The sequence below is a fragment of the Diadema antillarum genome, unplaced genomic scaffold (assembly GCF_040938485.1).
Source record: "Diadema antillarum isolate AM-2024a unplaced genomic scaffold, OU_Dant_1.0 seq00000949_RagTag, whole genome shotgun sequence".
In the NCBI taxonomy this organism is placed as follows: Eukaryota; Metazoa; Echinodermata; class Echinoidea; order Diadematoida; family Diadematidae; genus Diadema; species Diadema antillarum.
The window spans coordinates 756753-768966 of NW_027271797.1; the positions used below are offsets into that span (position 1 = coordinate 756753).

General features: G+C 38.9%; 1 protein-coding gene across 1 annotated transcript in view; it reads right to left on the bottom strand.

Annotated features, from left to right (window-relative positions):
* Positions 1-11551, bottom strand: part of LOC139741739 (ATP-binding cassette sub-family C member 4-like) — a 77952-nt gene extending 66401 nt beyond the window's left edge. The window contains exon 1 of the mRNA XM_071652323.1: positions 11152-11551. The gene's annotated coding sequence lies outside the window, so the exon portion shown is untranslated. The remainder of the gene's footprint in view (positions 1-11151) is intronic.
* Between the last annotated feature and the right edge of the window lie 663 nt (positions 11552-12214).

The following is a 12214-nucleotide window of genomic DNA, read 5'->3' on the forward strand; positions in this document are numbered from 1 at the left end:
AGGTCAAAGGTCACGACTGAAATTCTGTGTAGAAGTTTCAAAGCTCCCATGTAGTGCTATCATATAAAGCAAACAGAATCAAAATTGGCTCATAAATGACAGAAAAGTAGTAAATTGAAGATTTTGATCACACACGGACGCACACACGGACACACGGACGGACGGACGGACGGACGGACACACGGACACACACACGTACGGAGCCCGTTTCATAGTCCCCTGGTCGAACTCGTTCGGCGGGGACAATAACATGGGTGAGCATGCAAGCACCAAGTGGAAGCTAAAATGTTCATCCACGGTCAAGTTAAGGTTCACATCAGTACAGCCCAGATACGTAGAATCAATATTGTTTGTGAGATGTTCAACCATTATGGCTACGTTTATCAACTTTCCCATGCTTGAAACACATTTCAATACTCACTATCAAAATGCCTATTAAAGTTGCAAATGCCTTTCGAATCATATTTCTCGAGTTGTTTCGTTTATCGACTCAATCGTGAGTCAACTGGCAGGCCTTGTCACTGCACAGCTCCATTGCGCAGTTTGACACGAGGAGATACGTCTAGTTGGCAGTGGTTGGTACAGGCAGACTCTAGCTACATATTACGTGTTTCAAAACTGCAACTGTGCAATCTGATTGAAGCAGAACTTGATTGGAATTCCCTCTGATTTACCGCTGGCCATAATTGGGAAGCTCATTTGAGAGAAATGTCAAGGCAAATTTCATACTGGTCAAACTTGCTGAATTATTTAATCAGCATTTTACATCCATTATCATGTTGCAAACTACTACAACAAACAAGAATGTAACAATATGATCTGCTCAAAAATCTAGCATTCAATACTTCTACACATGTACTCAACCTCCTGAGCAAATCTAAATCTAGAAATGTTTTGAAATCGGATTCTTTTCAGTCTCGGTTTCAGGGCAAGTGAATGTGGGGCATTAAATGTGTTAAAGGACAAGTTCACCTTCATAAACATAAGGATTGAGAAAATGCAACAATATTAGTAGAACACATCAGTGAAAGTTTGAGGAAAATTGGACAATCGGTGCAAAAGTTATGAATTTTTTAAATTTTTCTGTTGGAACCGCTGGATGAGGAGACTACTACAGCTTGTGAGTCATATGCGTACAACAGTATAAAGAAAATATAAAAGAAAATTCAACATATTTTCACTTTTTTCGCATAATAAAAGAGCAATTGACTTGCCTCTTTCTAAAGGCAGGGGGAATAATATTACCCATAACATTTATCGGTAACGAGTCAGGGGAATGTGTGCTTTTTTCAAAAGATGGAATTTTGTGAAATTCTCTTTATATTTTCCTTATATTGTTGTACGCATGTGACATCTAAGTTATTCATACACTGCAGTAGTCTTCTCATCCAGCGGGTACTGCACTAAAACTTCAAAAATTCATAACTTTTGAACGGATTGTCTGATTTTCCTCAAACTTTCAATGATGTGTTCTACTAATATTGCTACATTCTCTCAATCCTTATGTTTATGAAGGTGAACTTGTCCTTTAAGTACACTAGTTCCTACTCGCCTGACCATAATTGTACATCAAAGCAGATTTTCTCAAAATGGTGCACTGATGGCCAGCTTTCTTTCTCTTTCAGTAGTATGAGTAGAACAAATTTTAATCACTGGAAAGCTTACAAGGTATGGAAGCCTTAAGAAATTAAATGGTAAAATATGATGATGTTGACAGTCTAAATCACACTTTCATCGAGCTAACAAACCCTCATACAGAAAGGACAGGCTCTGATTTCATCATTTCCCTTTTATTTTAACAAGAAATTGTAAATCACATGCAAAACAGACACTCTGAGGAAGACGATCTCTTCCGAGAAAACAGAAACCAAGAACGGCTGACTGTGGAGTCCACATATTTCTCAATTTGCAGAATTGCCATATGTGTCCTGCATTGTGCAGTACTTTGCACATTTCATATACCCATGTAGTTCAAATTTCAGTGTATGGATCTAGAGATATCTGTATGAAGCCATGACTGTACAATGTGATTTGCCCTCTAGAGGTAACGTTTCCTGAGTGCTGTAAATCTCAAATCTCTTCACCACCTGTTTTCTTTATACCTACATTGTAGCTTTCACACGTATTGAGTACGAAATTTGAAACGTGATTGCAATGATGCATTTATAAACTAGAATCATGTTTTAAATCATTCATTTACAAAATGTAGCATTCTTGCTGTATGAATGCAAACTGCAATCGCGGAAGGTGAGGACATAATTCCAATCACATTTCATATGACAGTCAGGAGGTGTTTTCCAATCAAGTTTTATACCAGAATTAAGCAGCAACACGACCGTGTGAATGCAATGGACCACCAATCGTGTTTGGGCCTCCCCCCGCCCCCCCCCCCCACCCGAGCTTCCGGTAACCTTTCCACAACCTTCCGCAGAAAGACTGCGCTCTGTAAATCCTCGCACTGTAGTCAAAGTGCACGCTACGTAAGGCTCAAGAGAGATTGATGGGATCTTGAAAAGAAGCCAAACCTCCCCTCCTCACTCTAAAATTCAAAACCGAAGAATCCGCGAAGCCTTGTCAGTCATGTGAACAAACGATGATTGTAATCGTAACTGCAATCATGTTTGTAAGTCAGCATTGCAAATTAAGCACTCTCGGTACGTGTGAAAGCAAGGCTAATTGGCAGGAGACCATGACACTGACCCCAAAGTACAGGTTCCGTATGTTACATCCCTGAAAGCTAGTACGGTATTTTGAGTGTTAGAGTGGTGCCGCCAATTCTCAAAACTCACAGGAGTATACATAATACCCAGATTTTGGAAATGAACCAACAAACAGCTCTCGGCAGTTTTACTTTGAAAAAAAAAATAAAGTAAATAAAATAACAAAGTGTGAATGCCAGCAATATGTTCAAGCATGGGGGCAGCCTCATTTTTTTTTTTTTTTTTTTTTTGCACACTGCCAGATGTAGAGTCTGACTGGCATGTGATGAAACAGTGTGCAGTAAAATCATAACTGATCAGCTACATTGCATTTCAACGAATCACGGCTGTGTAAAATGGGATTACTCAATTGTATGCTGAAAAGTGGACACTTTGACAAAGAGACACTGTAAAAGACTCAGGCAGAGAAATGAATGGCCCCACTGATCTCACACTCAATAATCTTCTCCCTTTTTCTCCTTGTCCTTCGACCACAATGATAGATCCACAGCTCGCACACTGTGAGCCTGCCAAGATTTGACTTACAATTCTCATCTTAAAAGTATCAAAGTGAGAGCAAGGATGCGGATTGCTGTTGAATAGATGAAATGCCGCATACCATTAATCTGAGCTGGTCGCTGATGAAGAGAAATGCCATACTTGCAAGCGTCTTCCAATTGTCAATCATCAATCTTATGACAAATGAATCAGAATATGCACATAATGCTCGTTGAAGTTTTGACATGCCCACGGAATTTGTGGTCTAACATCGTGGTCTAACATCATGGTCTAATATCACAGGCGTATCGTCATTAAAAAAGCTTCAGAACGGGGTCGGGGGAGTGGGGTGATTGATGTTGAAGTAACCAAGCAGAAAAGGGCAAGTCCAAGATAACCCGCGCGTTACGTATGGGACATTCAGAGACTTTTATGACCTGAAAAATAGTGTTAATGGCCTTTGATCATATTGAACTTTATCATGGTGATTGATATCTAGGAGAAGTATAATCATATAAAAAATTGAGAAAAATGACCTTGACAATTATATTCTAGAAGAGAAAATATGTGCCGTTACGTATGGGACCAGAAAAATGTTGTTTTTTTGAACATTTTTTTCAACCTCAAAACTCTCTGAAAGTATTTCATTCTACAACTTGTAACTCACTGTGATGAAAGTCACAACACTCAAGATTATCACAGGTAAGTTTCATGTCATTAGGCAAAAAGCTTTAATTACAGGTTCTAATTAAAGACAGACATGACGTGTTACGTATGGGACAGTTACGTATGGGACACTTTGTCCCCCATTCATTTAGTGTGTGAAAAACCATGTTTATGGGTATTTTGCATAATTATTGAAGTAAAATCAGTTGAAACTACTCAAATACTGATCCAGATTGTCAAGGAAACAATATTCCCCAGATATTCACCATCATAGTCATATTCAATCATATTTTCATATTTTTATGACCAACATGAGTATACATGCCCTTTGTCCCCCATTCGTTTAGTGTGTGGAGAACCATGTTTATGGCTATTTTGCAAAATAATTTTGCAAAATACCCATAAACAAATTTTTGCATAATTATTGAGGTGGAATCAGTTGAAACAAGGAAAAGTAGAAATTACGCGGTGCGTAACATATGTCCCCGCCGGAAGTAGCATTTTGTAACAAAATGTGCAATATAGGTAAAAAATCAAGGTCAAAGGTCAAAGAAGTCAAAGGTCAAAATTCTGTGTAGAAGTTTTGAAGCCCTCACCTAGTGCCATCACATAAAGCAAATGGAATCGAAATTGGGTTAGAAATGGCGAAGGAGTAGCATTTTGTAGCCAATGTACAATATAGGTCAAAAATCAAGGTCAAAGGTCAAAGAAGACAAAGGTCAAAATTCTGTGTACAAGTTTTGAAGCCCTCACCTAGTGCTATCACATAAAGCAAACGGAATCGAAATCGGGTTAGAAATGGCGAAGGAGTAGCATTCTGTAGCAAAATGCACAATAAAGGTCAAAAATCAAGGTCAAAGGTCAAAGAAGTCAAAGGTCAAAATTCTGTGTAGAAGTTTTGAAGCCCTCAACTAGTGCCATCACATAAAGCAAACAGAATCGAAATCGGGTTAAAAATGGCGAAGGAGTAGCATTTCGTAGCAAAATGTACAATATAGGTAAAAAATCAAGGTCAAAGGTCAAAGAAGTCAAAGGTCAAAATTCTGTGTAGAAGTTTTGAAGCCCTCACCTAGTGCCATCACATAAAGCAAACGGAATCGAAATCGGGTTAGAAATGGCGAAGGAGTAGCATTTCGTAGCAAAATGTACAATATAGGTCAAAAAATCAAGGTCAAAGGTCAAAGAAGTCAAAGGTCAAAATTCTGTGTAGAAGTTTTGAAGCCCTCACCTAGTGCCATCACATAAAGCAAACGGAATCGAAATCGGGTTAGAAATGGCGAAGGAGTAGCATTTTGTAGCAAAATGTACAATACAGGTCAAAAATCAAGGTCAAAGGTCAAAGAAGTCAAAGGTCAAAATTCTGTGTAGAAGTTTTGAAGCCCTCACCTAGTGCCATCACATAAAGCAAACGGAATCGAAATCGGGTTAGAAATGGCGAAGGAGTAGCATTTTGTAGCAAAATGTACAATATAGGTCAAAGGTCAAGGTCAAAGGTCACGACTGAAATTCTGTGTAGAAGTTTCAAAGCTCCCATGTAGTGCTATCATATAAAGCAAACAGAATCAAAATTGGCTAATAAATGACAGAGAAGTAGCAAATTGAAGATTTTGATCACACACGGACGCACACACGGACACACGGACACACGGACGGACGGACGGACAGACGGACGGACACACGGACACACACACGTACGGAGCCCGTTTCATAGTCCCCTGCTCGAACTCGTTCGGCGGGGACAATTACTCAAATACTGATCCAAATTGTCAAGGGAACAATATCCCCCAAATATTTACCATCATAATCATATTCAATCATATTCTATATTTTTTATGACCAACCTGAGTATGTATGTCCTATTTTTATCAGGATAGTTACAACTAAAAAACTGAATAGTTTAAAGTGTTTACTTCCATTGATGAAGGGCAGTTTGCCATTTAGTTTCAATAAAAAACAACTTGACACAAGAAATATTAATTTAAATAAGCAATACCTGCTGCATAGAATTCCAGTAATCGAGTACATGTATGATGTCTGTCTAGCAGTCAGGTCATTGATTTGAGTCACACCTCAGTATGTATACCCATGAAGTTAGTTGTGGCTACTATTGAAAACTGAATAAGGACAATTTGTGTATCACTTGCAATAAAAAAAAATCATTTTACTTTACACTTGTATATATATTTTTTTAATATCACAACCATTTCAAATTGGATCTCCATCAAATTAACTTTGAATTCCTCTAGTCTTAGAATTGTATGCTCTTTAGTATTATTGGTTTCATATTTTTGGTTTCCAGTCATCTCATAAAATGTTGAAAACTGAATCCCCATTTCTACAAAAAACTATACCATCCCTTTAATGCTGATTTTCATTGTGTATTTTGCCATCTTCCCCTCCCCCTTTCTGAAAATTGTTCAGTCAAGTACTGAACTCAAAAAGTAGCTACAAAGTTGGGATGCTTTCTTCAGGATGATTGACCATTTGTGTACTGAGAGACCTTCCCAGCTAGCTACATGCAATCACATGCAATATATATGAGGATGTCCCATACGTAACGCATTTGTCCCATACATAACATTATTTCAATGCCTAATAAAACATATTTCTTTTACTTTTTTTTCTTTTTCCTTTGGTATTTAATTTCTCTAAACAATAAATTAGAACTTTCCAGAAGGGCATTCAAATAACCTTAGCAATTTCAGAAAAAACCTAAAAAAATGACCTCAATTTGTTACGTATGGGACATCTCATGATAGGACATGAGCTAATTTGCATAATCATTTGCATAATCCCTAAATTTTCATGCCAAGTTAAACTACTTGATGAACTTCTTATGTCCACATATTAATCAAATATCATTTGCTTTCCTTTGAATAAATGTGAATTTTTATAAATGTCCCATACGTAACGCTGTGTTTTACATTTATGCAAATGAAGCCCTTTAAATATGCATAAATTTACATAATATCAATTTTTCCTCCATGGAAATCAAAACTTCAACTCATAAGCTTCAAAATGATACCAAATATGTCTATATTGAGCGAAGATGAAATTTTGCCTTCTGAGGGGACCTTATCTTGGACTTGCCCAAAAGCTGAGTTTTGTCAAGAATCATGGTTCATTGCACATGCCAGATTTTGTTCTTTTTTTTTCTTTTTAAACCAAGATCATTCAACCAGAAAACCCCATGTAGCCTTTCGTAAAGGACCTCATGTGAACGAAATATATCTACAGTGTAGGAGCTGGGAGAAAGCACCATCCAGTGAAGCAGCACTGAATAATTCTTTCGGTCACTTTGTCCATGCTTGCAGGTTGAGGATGGGCTGATTGAGTATAACACACATCTACCTCCCATTCAATTTATAGATCATATATATATGTTTTAAACCTGCTCAAATGTACTTCAGACTAGTCTAACTGTGAGGTTACATTGTACATTACTGAATATTTGCTGCCAATTAGAAGGGGGAAAATCACAAATGAGAAGCAGCATTTTATTGAAAACAAAATAAAAAGTATGCATTTCACACACTTTGCTCTGATAGCCCAACCACTATGTTGGTGAACCAATTCCATTGCACAGGCCAGTTCACTGGGGTCTCTGTGACCTTGTCTCTCTCTCTCCTGTCACGATCTTCGGCCCCCTTCTCTTCCAATTAATACAGTCAGAGCCTTTGACAAAGACTACAAACAAGCCAGCATGTAAAGAGCAGGGCTGATCAGAGTTTGCCATCGGCATGCACCAGAACTTACTGTATACGCTATAATTTTCGCGTACATAAATTTTCGCGAATTGCCGCTGTCACACATTTTCGCGAGTGGTTAAATTCGCGATTGGGGGACCAGAGAAAATATGAAGTGGCAAAGAAAGTGTGAATTTTCAACTTACTCGCAAATAAGAATGATACTAGTTGTACACTGCATGAAAAAAACATACCAAACTCTGCGAACTAGTAAGTTAGAATTCAACATGTTTGAAGTGGTTAAGTCCATCGCGCTAGATTTCTGATGAGTGGTCCCCTTGTGATAATGGATTGGCTCTCTACAGTATTCGTAGACGTGGACGTGCGTAAACAAGCTTAGCCAGTATGGTCTGTTCGGTAAGCCGTGACATGGTATACTAGTACTGAAAATGTTCGCATCATCAAGGCAAGGGATTCATTTTGGAAGGTGATATTTTCGCGTGTTGTTAATTTCGCGAATAGCTCCCGACTCGCGAAATTCGCGAAAATAAAACCCCCGCGAAATATATAGCGTATACAGTATTTGCCCCAACCGTATACTGTAAAACATGATATATTCGCGGCATGAATTTTTCGCGAATTGGAACCGACAGCCTTTTTCGTGGCATGAAATTTTCGCGAAGTGCCACTGGCGTTCAATGCATATAGTGTAAACAAGGACTTTCGCATGCATTTTAATTTCGCGAATCTTGGCGTTCGCGAAATTCGTGAAATTAAAGTGCACGCGAAAATTCCTCATTTTACAGTAATAGCAGACACATAGCGCGCATAAAAATAAGTTTTTTGTTTTTTTGGAGAAATTAATTATATGTAAAATAATTATATCATGTAGATGAAGGCGCAAATATTCATATCTGAATGACGCGCCTCAAATACAAAAGCAACAACAAAACAACAATTCAAGATGGATCCTCTTTTCTTCTCTTCATGCACCTTTACAACGCAAGTGAAGGTAAGATACATTTTCAGCAGGGTAAGGTGTCTGAAGCAAACTGTTGAGGGATATAGTACAGTATTGGTGGAGATGAGAATTGGGCTTTTAACTTTTTGCGAGATACCAAGAAAACACTTATGATATAGTACAGAACATACCATTTTCAGAGGAATTCAGAGTTTATTTGATGAAAATCAGGTTTGGAATGACTGAAACATCCAAGAACAAAGTAAAACAAAGCGATCGTAATAAAGTGTGGGTCCCACACTTTACTAGAATCCCTCTTTTTTGGATATCTCAGCCATTTCAAAACCAATTTTCATCAAATAAATGTTGAATTCCTCATAGAATTACATGCTCTTTCATATTTCATGAGAGGTTTCTCATTATCTCACCAAAAAATGTTAGAAACCTGAAATTAGGTCTCAACCAAAACTGTATGATCCCTTTTAAGCTGTAATGCAATTCACAGAGTGCCCCATACTTCAAATACAACTACTGTTACTGTTAATTATATTTTAACTGTAAGGTTTTGCAAGGAACTCATGGAAAATGTGAGTGGAATAGGGGACAAAAACAGATCTAGGTCCTACAAGTTTAACCCGTTGAGGATGAGTCCCGAGTATACTCAGGCAAATGGGAAATGTGTGTTGTAGGCAACAAAATCAAACCTTCCTCAATGGGTCACATTGCATTTTTGTACAAAGTATGTCATACTCAGAAGCTGTAACTGTAAGTATTGTGTAGTTTGCAATGACACATAAAAGTTATTCAGTCAAAAATCAGATCACACTTCAGCTACTGTAAAGCGAGGAATTTTCGCGTGCATTTTAATTTCGCGAATTTCACGAGCGCAAAGATTCGCGAAATTAAAATGCACGCGAAAGTTCTTTTCTACGCTATATCTGCATTGAATGCCAGTGGCAGTTCGCGAAAATTTCATGCCGCAAAAACGGCCGTCGGCTCCAATTCGCGAAAAATTCATGCCGCGAATATATCATGTTTTACAGTATACAAAAACTTACTGTTTTGAAATCTGCAGTTTACTGGCATATCCTGATTTCATATGTTCATGAAAGAATCATTCTTATGTTTTTTTCTTAAAAAGTTGGTACAAATGTATGATATAGCTCCTAGAACTGTAACAAACAAGTCTGGAGTAATGAAGGCTGGATCACATGACTTTGGGGCAGTTTTGTATTCAAAACGAGAGAAATAGGGAGAACTGACCCCACATAGCACTGAAAATAAAAAACTGCTGCCGCTTCTGATAACCAGTTGCGTAATCCATTTCCTGACAGGCCTCACGTACACACTGTTTGGCACACAGTCCAGTCGAGTTCATCAAACTGTATGTGACATGTCTGTAATAGTACAATTTGCAAGTCAATGTGCAGCACCAGACTTTCCAGTTTCGTTTTGGAAACTGTGCACAGAATCATCCATACTGATACCTGGGGGGTGTTTCATGAAACTTTTTGTCGGTGATTTACACCGACAACTGTTAAAAGCTACTGAAATCCTTGTGTCTGATTGGCTGATAGCAAATTTGTCGGTGAAAACCTCCGACGAACTCGTTGATGAAACGCCCCCCTGCAGTAGCTTTTAACAGTTGTCGGTGTAAATCACCGACAAAAAGTTTTATGAAACACCCCCCAGGTGTCAGTATATGGATGATTCTGTGCACAGCTTCCAAAACGAAACTGGAAAGTCAGAAAAGAGTTTGACTGGAGGATAATCACACAGCTCTATACTACTAATGTATGGTGTCGCCATCTCATTTTGAAAGAGGCAACTTGTAAATCAACGGTACACCTGTGCTCAATTATTCAACAAGCTTGCACAGCGATGATAATCCATTTTTAGCCTCCTTTAAAAGGCAATATAAAAGAATTATATTGCCACCATAAATTTCCACCAGTTGTATGCAGACTAAAGCAAAACTAATAAAGTTTTCCATTTTAGTTTACTTATGCCACACTTTTACAATATGACCCTAAAACCTCCCTCAGTCTGTTGATGACAATAATCCACTATTCTGACATGTTCCCTCCAATTTATCTTGAACTCCATACTAACTGACTGAACATCAATCTATTCCAACTCTGCCCCCTGATCATGCTGATAATAATCCATAATGATATATCAACTATCTGACAACTATCAACTATAATCCCTTTCATCCCAGTATAGCTTCATGTACAAGCTGCTTCAACAATGGATTACTACATCAAGGTATCAAGGTATCTAACAATAACATATGGAAACACAATATCTGTGCTAGCTGTGGCCTACGGTATCAATCTCTGACAAATGGAGGGAGGAGGAGAAGAAGAAGAAGAAGAAGAATTTAAGAAGAAGAAGAAGAAGAAGAAGAAGAAGAAGAAGAAGAAGAAATTTTTTTTTACCATGTTACATGATAAAAATTATAAACGTTCAAATTACTCCTAACTATCACCTCGTCACAAGACGAATTAGATGCAAACAATAAAATTTTCACAAGTGAAATGTCATTTTCACTAGTTAAATAAAAGTACTCATGATACTGTCATTGCTTCAACCAACCATTGTACAAAGATCACAGCCACGAACCTAGTAAGATACCTACCTTCCGACCGCGTTATACGAAAGGACACATGTGTTCCGATGGTTTTGTTGCACGGGTCCCGATCGATCCCGCGTCCAAATCGTCACACTAGGCGAGGGTGCACACGCCGCCGGGTCTGGCCGCCGGACATGGAAGATGGTGATGCAGGGAAACCTACACCTGTATCTGCACCTTTATAAAGTTTTATGACACGAGTGTACTCACTTTAAGCATCATTTGTCACCACTTTCTCTCGGCTAATGGTATAAAGCAAAGATTCGCGAGACCTTGGGTAACCTTGATGACTACAGTTCATCACTATTACTTCTAGCGTTAAAGATCACCCGCTGCTTTTGTAGTAGGAGCTCCGCACATAGTCATCTAAAGCTACAGGACTATGCAATTACGTAAACAATGAATGAAACCACTGCACTCACGTTCCGTTTCAGCGAATGGGACGGAACACATTATACACAGGCGCCACAGGCTAACGAAGAGAGGAAGGGGGGGGGGGGGGGGTGGGTGGCGCATAGTACCATTGCGAGTCAGTCAGCCCGTGCATGTGTGAAGCCGCTTGAATAAACCGATTCCTTGAAATCAACGTTGCGTCAACGCAGCAATGACGTTGCATCATGCCAAAGGCATGCTCTGCTCGGATCCCCACCCCGGCTAGCATCACTAGAGTGGATGGTGTTTTTGTGATTACATTCGCTATGTCTATTAGTATTTGATCGATGATAATTAATGTACGTCGCCACTAAAAGCAAGTAAAGATTCACAGACACAAAAATCCAAAAGGGGAGAGAAACTACGGAAAGCGAGTACGTACGTGGAAGGGGGAGGGGAGGGCCGGGGAGCTAGGGGAAGCAAGGGGGGGGGGGGGGAGTGTGTGTGAGAGAGGGTAGATAAAAAGGGAGAAAAACACCAGAAAAGACGTGACAGATAATAAAAAAGTGACAATACAACCAGAAGCCAAATCATAGACATTGTAGATGGGGGGGGGGGGGGGGGGGATATGTATAGGGCCTGAACTGCAAACATCGCAATGACAGAGACTCCAACCCCAAGCACCTTCTGATCTGGA